We start from the raw sequence: 6,188 nt of genomic DNA, 5'->3' as shown, positions 1-6,188 counted from the left end.
CTCAGAATCATAGAACAGTTGGGGTTGGAAGGGAGCCTTGAAAGTCATCTAGTCCAGACATCTTGCAATGAGCAGGGACATCTCCCACATCTCTGAGCAACACCAGGTTGCTCAGAGCCCTGACCGGCCCATCTGGAATGTTTCCAGAGACAGGGCATCTACCTCTCTGGGCAAAAAAATTTCTTTCTTGTATGTAGTCTGAATCTATTCTCTCTTGGTTTAAAACTAATGCCCCTTGTCCTATCACAACAGGACCTACTAAAAAGTTTGTCCCCGTCTTTCTCATAAGCCCCCTTTAAGTACTGAAAAGGAAACAAATCAACTAACGGTAGCAGTTGATAATGCAAGCACCTAAATTTGATGTTTCCTGACACATTAATAAAAAGGCTCAGTGCATGGGAAAGGGGAAATGGGTGTTGTTTGTTCCTGCAGAGGAAAAACAGAGAACACCTGGGAGTCCACAGAATTTTCCAAGCCTGTTCCTCTTTGCTTATTTAACAGCTTTCTTTTTTATTCTAATAAAAGCAAGTTTACAGAGATAGGAAGACAATAAAAGGCAGTGTCATTTCCTAGCTTGATAGTGCTGGTTAAAGGTGACAAACGGAATAAAATCATCTCCATCCTTATAATTTTCCTCATTTGATTGCTTATAAGTAAACCAGTTTAATAAAGACTCTGAGATACAAATACCACATGGCCATATTGACAGGAGTGAGGGAAAGGAGAACACGATAATTATGTTAGCTCTATCCCTCAGATTAATCACCTAGATAAAATATCCATTTACCTCATTCTAGACAGAAAAATATCATTGACTAACCAACAATTTAGGCAGGCATGCTGCTGTTAAAAGCCAGACCCAGCTGATCCTAACTGGTGGAAAAGATGAGACTTACAGCCCTGTGAAGGATGGGTTCCTCCTCCTCTCTGCAACAGCAGCCCACCATGGTGAGGCTTGCTCCCAGTCCTCCTTCAGCTCCAGATGGGACCAGCTTCAGGAACACTGGATCCATTTTAGGCCCCCCTTAAATATGTTTTCATAGGACTCAGCACACCTGTATGCAAGACAGTCCCCCACCAGGGATGTTTTATCACCTTGGATTCACTGTAACCCACAAAACTTTAGCTGCAGCAGAGATCACATTTGGAGGATGCAGCCTGGCCCCTGCTGCCTCAGCTGCCCTTCAGGATATCTCATCGTAAACACAAAACTGGGTCTTCTCAGAATTCTATTAGTTCAAATCAAACAAGATCTGTATTCTCTGACAAACTGCAGTTTCCAGGCCACAAGAAATCATTGCACTATTACACCAGCTTGGTGGGGAGAAACGGACATACCAACCCTAACCTCAGCTCGGGTGAAATTACATGACACTGGATTTCCTTTCTAATACTGTGGCATTAGTTGCTGAAATCAAGGCAACACTTGCCAAAACCTTTTCATGGTCAAACACTGAAAAATATATTTTCATACACATAAGCCCTTATGGCAGGGAATAGATAACTTGGACTTCAGACAGTAAGGCCAAAATCTCTAAGGAGATTTCCTACTTAGGCACTCAGAAGATATCTGAAACACTGAGCAAAGTGCAGCCTTCCTGAGGGATCATCAGATATGTGTGGAAGAGGTTTCAACAGTTTCATGAGGTCAGTGGATCTTGAGGTTGGCGTCAGGTTTGCCAGGGCTGGTTTAGCAAGTGTGATATCTGATGGGTTTCCTCATCCCAGTGCTGAGCTTCCATGAGTCAGCAAGGATGCTGCCAACACCTTCCAGTTGCTTTGCTTGAAAGAGTCCAATAGGAAAAATGAACAAGGAAATGGCTACCTCCATACTGCTGCTCACCAAAACCCATCATGAATGAAAAATGTGTTGTAACTTCCTGTCATTAGGGAGGAGGTGGAGCGTTGTGTGGCCTTGAAACTAAAGGCAAGGTAATTTTTGTGATTAAGATGAGAGGAAACTGGTAAGAGGTACAAACATATTTTACCTGTAACTCCAGAGGCCAGGGAAAGTACCAGATGCTTGAAACTTCCTGATTCACCCAAATAGAAATTGAAGAAACTAATAACTGCTGGGAAACAGTGCTGTTGTGAGCTGGTCCTGACCTTCCCAGAAACATCCGTCATGTCACAGCTGAGCTCCTTTCAGCCTCCTCCCCGCTCACTGTCAAGTACTCAGCTTTGAGTATAACATTTATGTTACACTCAATGTTATGTTAGGAAAATAATTCATAAAACTGTATTGCAACATCTCATATCAAGCTATTTTGGGAATAACCTGAGAAGGCATTTGATTTCTCCACTTCTGCTCCCCAGAACACAATGTGTTCCCTGGTTTATGCTAAAAAAACAGTAAATAAATATAGTAACAACTATAAGGTTTGATGAGATGGATGTTTCTGAGTGGGTGCACCATCTCATCCCACTGCCTCCACAGTGCTGGAGGTGGGCAAAGCCAGGGCAGGGCAATGCTCACTTGGGCACAGCAGCAATAGGCCTCATCGTTGGCTGTATTTACAGCCCGACCTGGGCTGTGGGTGCACAGCTCCTACCAAAGCAGCAGCTGCACTGCTTGCTTTTATTAAAGCCTTTTGTTGCATAATTGATCTCTGTGTGAACCCTTGGGAAGCAGCAGATGCAGGAAGTTCAAACTGATGCTTTAATAACCTTGGATTAATGATAAATATCATGTATAACTGATACAGGTGATCACACAGCTCCACTTTATGCCTATGGAAATGTCTGTTCTGGCTGCAAAACCCAGCCACGCATCCTTGGACAACCTTTGTTTCCCTCCCTGACACAGGCAGGAACAGCATTTCTGGCCTGTAATGAGGCCCCAGCTGTGCCCAGTCCCAGGGCTGTACCCAGCTCTGGTAGGTATCCAGTCCCTGGCTCCCATAGCAGAGGCAGCACCACCCCCACCTCCACAGCACTGCTTCTGCTTCCAGCTTGGAAACAGAAGTTGGGACAACTTCTCCTACTGCTATCCTGCAAAAACACCATGTGCAATTAGACCCCTCCCCATCAAGGTAAAGTTTTATGGCCGCACGTCACAGATGGACCAGGTGTGCCTTGGTCCTTGATATTCTACTGCCTGCCATGAGGCAGCTGTTCCACTCCTATGACTGCAGACAGGTCCCATCCCAACTGGCTGCCTGAGGTTTGGCAGCAGCATGGGGAAACCAGCCTCCACGGGGCCACGGCTGCATGCTTGCAGATCAAGGTACCTTCCACCATCTACATGGCTCTCTGAAGAAGGGGGCACAGATGTAGCTCTGCCAAAGCTAAACCTTTCTGCCTTCTGAAATAAAGGCTACGAAAGTTTGTATGTGGGCATCTTGTGGCCAGATAAGTGTCCTGTAAAGGTCAAAGTAATGGGTAAAGACTCCTTCCTTCAGGTGCATAAATATGTTCTTAGGAGATCCCACTCAGGAAAGTCTCTATCTGTATATCTGGTTGGCAGAAACTGGCAGGCAATTCAAGCTGATCTGTTTATTGAATGGGGAAGCTTTGAACATGAGCAAGAACAGCTGATTTCTGCTCTTTGTTTCATCTGCTGCATCTGTGCAACCTCCTGAGCTGTTGAGTGGGAGTTAGACTGGAAGACTCCCTCCCAACTTGCCAGGGATGCTACAATATAGATAGGACACTCATAGGCCAGGATCTCCTCAAGTACTTACATGTTTGAGCAGAAAACTGGTATTTCATGTCTATCATCCAGCAGAATATGTTTTCTAAATACAAATTAAACACTAATTGTGAATTGTTATGTTTTCTTGTCAACAAAGATATCAATGCAAATGCTTTCAACAAGCTGCTTAATTTTTTTAATACAGCAATGTAAGACTTCATTATTGCTTGAATTTGCCTGTAAAAATCACCTCTATTCCAGGTTGCAGGGAGACACTAGCGTTGATATTTTCTTCATAAGCTTTTGAGAAAATGTACCAAGTACATTAGCCCAAGACTGGAGAAAGTGCTATATCAATAATGTTCCTCTTCACAATGAATGCTGATACAGACTCCTTTTCTGTGTGGAAAAAGCCCAACATTCCACTCTGTCCCATTCCTTCAGACCCAGATCTTTCCTAAGTCATATCAGGTATTTTGCTGCACTTGATTAATTACTGCTTTGGTAGCTGTAGTGAACAAGAATATCAATTTCTTACAACAGACCTTTACCAAACACACCTGCTTGATTTCACAGAACATCTGAAGCCCATCCACTCGCTGTTACAGAGCTCAAATTCCTGCTTATTTGCTTCCTCCTGTAGTTTGTTTTCAACAAATGTGGACTCAAAATACAATTTGCCTGATTTGAACTGAAAATGCAAATGTGAAAAGCTGCACATGCAACTCTGCTAAGTTTCAGCACAGGAAAGGTCAGTTTTAGACAAAACACCCATCCATGCTTTTGATTCTTTGGTTGGAAAAACCTAAGTTATGGTACAAAAAAGTCATTCCTTCTTTTTTATTATCTTTTGTTTTCTCACAAGAAGTCTCTTACATGAGATTTGGGGTGTCAGACTTTTAACCACATCATTAGCAGAGTTTTGTAATCATAAATCAGCAGCTTTTGTTTTTTACCTTCCAACCTCAAAACGTGTCTTTGTGTTCCCAGCCCAAGTTCTTCTTCCCCCACTTTGGTTTAACTACACCTTGGATCTATTCAACAGTCCACGATTCCCTTGAGCTGCCTGTAGTATCGGATACTTCTGAACAACTTGTGCTTACTCCCTGATGTACAAACATTTGATTCAAGTGATATCGGTCAAAAGCAAGATCAGGTATGGAGAGATTGGAAGATTATTCTACTATCTGTGGAATTCAGTGGTGGGGTTTGGTTCTGCCAGCAGTCCAACATCAGGTACTGTAAGATACTGATTAAGTTCATGAATGCATACTGAAAGGAATCTATGTATCTAAGATGACCATTTATACAAGTCATGCACATGGATATCTGTTAGACTAATGCAGATAATTTGGGGAGCTACTATTCATCTTATCATTTCAGCTCTGCTGTCACTTGTCTGCCTGTTTCCAAGACAAGGCTTTCTAAACTCAAGCCATAGAGCAAGGCAGTAACATACAGACAAGAGCAATTGAAATTATACTGAATTCTCAGTATTATTCATAAAAATTGCCTTACAGTTTCATGGCTAAATGACTAGCAATACATTCATGGCAAATCTTACAACCAGATTGCAGTTGGTCAACAAGGAAAGACGGAAGTAAAGAAATCCATTCTGTGGTAAGGCAACATCTGTCTCATCGATACTGATGAGAAATCAGTAAATTAATTAGCATGCAAGTCTGATTTCTGCCTTGTTAATGTTATCTGAAATTAAGTAATAAGGTCACTTCCTTTGTACAAAGTCTTGGTGTACATATGGCTGACCTAGCACAGCAAATAGAGCAATGAGATCAGACAGCAGCAAACCAAGGTGGCAAGAAGAGTTTGTTGTAGCACAAGGTCTTGTGAGTATTCACATAAAGCTCTCTTTCACAGCAACCCAAGTTTGGTACTGAGTACATCTACCCAATTAAACATACCAAGATGACCAGCGTCTGAAAGAAATAAGCCTTTTCTAGGCTGCAAAATGCCAGGCAATAAATGCCTTGCTCTCACATCCCTCTGCAGCCTCCTATGCCTGAGCAGCTCCCACCCTCACATACAGTCTGCCCACTGCTCCTGCCGAGCCTGCTGCTGGCCATCTCGGAGGGGACATCTCTCTACCTCTTTCAGAAAGGTGGCACAATGCACATTGTCCTTATGACCACAGCATGGAAACTGAGCACAAATGGGCAGAGGGGAAATAAATATAAACAAACAACCAGATGTTCCCTACCAAACTTCTCCATTTTTCATCTTTTTAACTCCTTTCACTTGGCCCCTGGAGCAGTTTCAGTCCTAGAAGGAAGGAAATTATGAAGGACTTTCTTCAGCCACACAGTAGCATATTGTGCTCCCAAGGCAGTGAGATAGAGCAGCTAGGGACAGAGATTCCTATTTTCTGTGAGTTATTATGACCATTTATTTCCGGTGTTAGGCTACAGTGCATGGAATGATAGGCTCAGCATTTATGAAATATTTTTAAAACCCCTAAATTGCTATGCTGGTCTGTGAAATTAGGGTACTTTAACTGCACAGTAGTATGACAGTCCCTCAAGAACACCCTTGGCAC

This window comes from Psittacula echo (assembly GCF_963264785.1).
Source record: "Psittacula echo genome assembly, chromosome: 5".
Lineage (NCBI taxonomy): Eukaryota > Metazoa > Chordata > Aves > Psittaciformes > Psittacidae > Psittacula > Psittacula echo.
Note: the sequence above shows the minus strand (reverse complement) of the source record.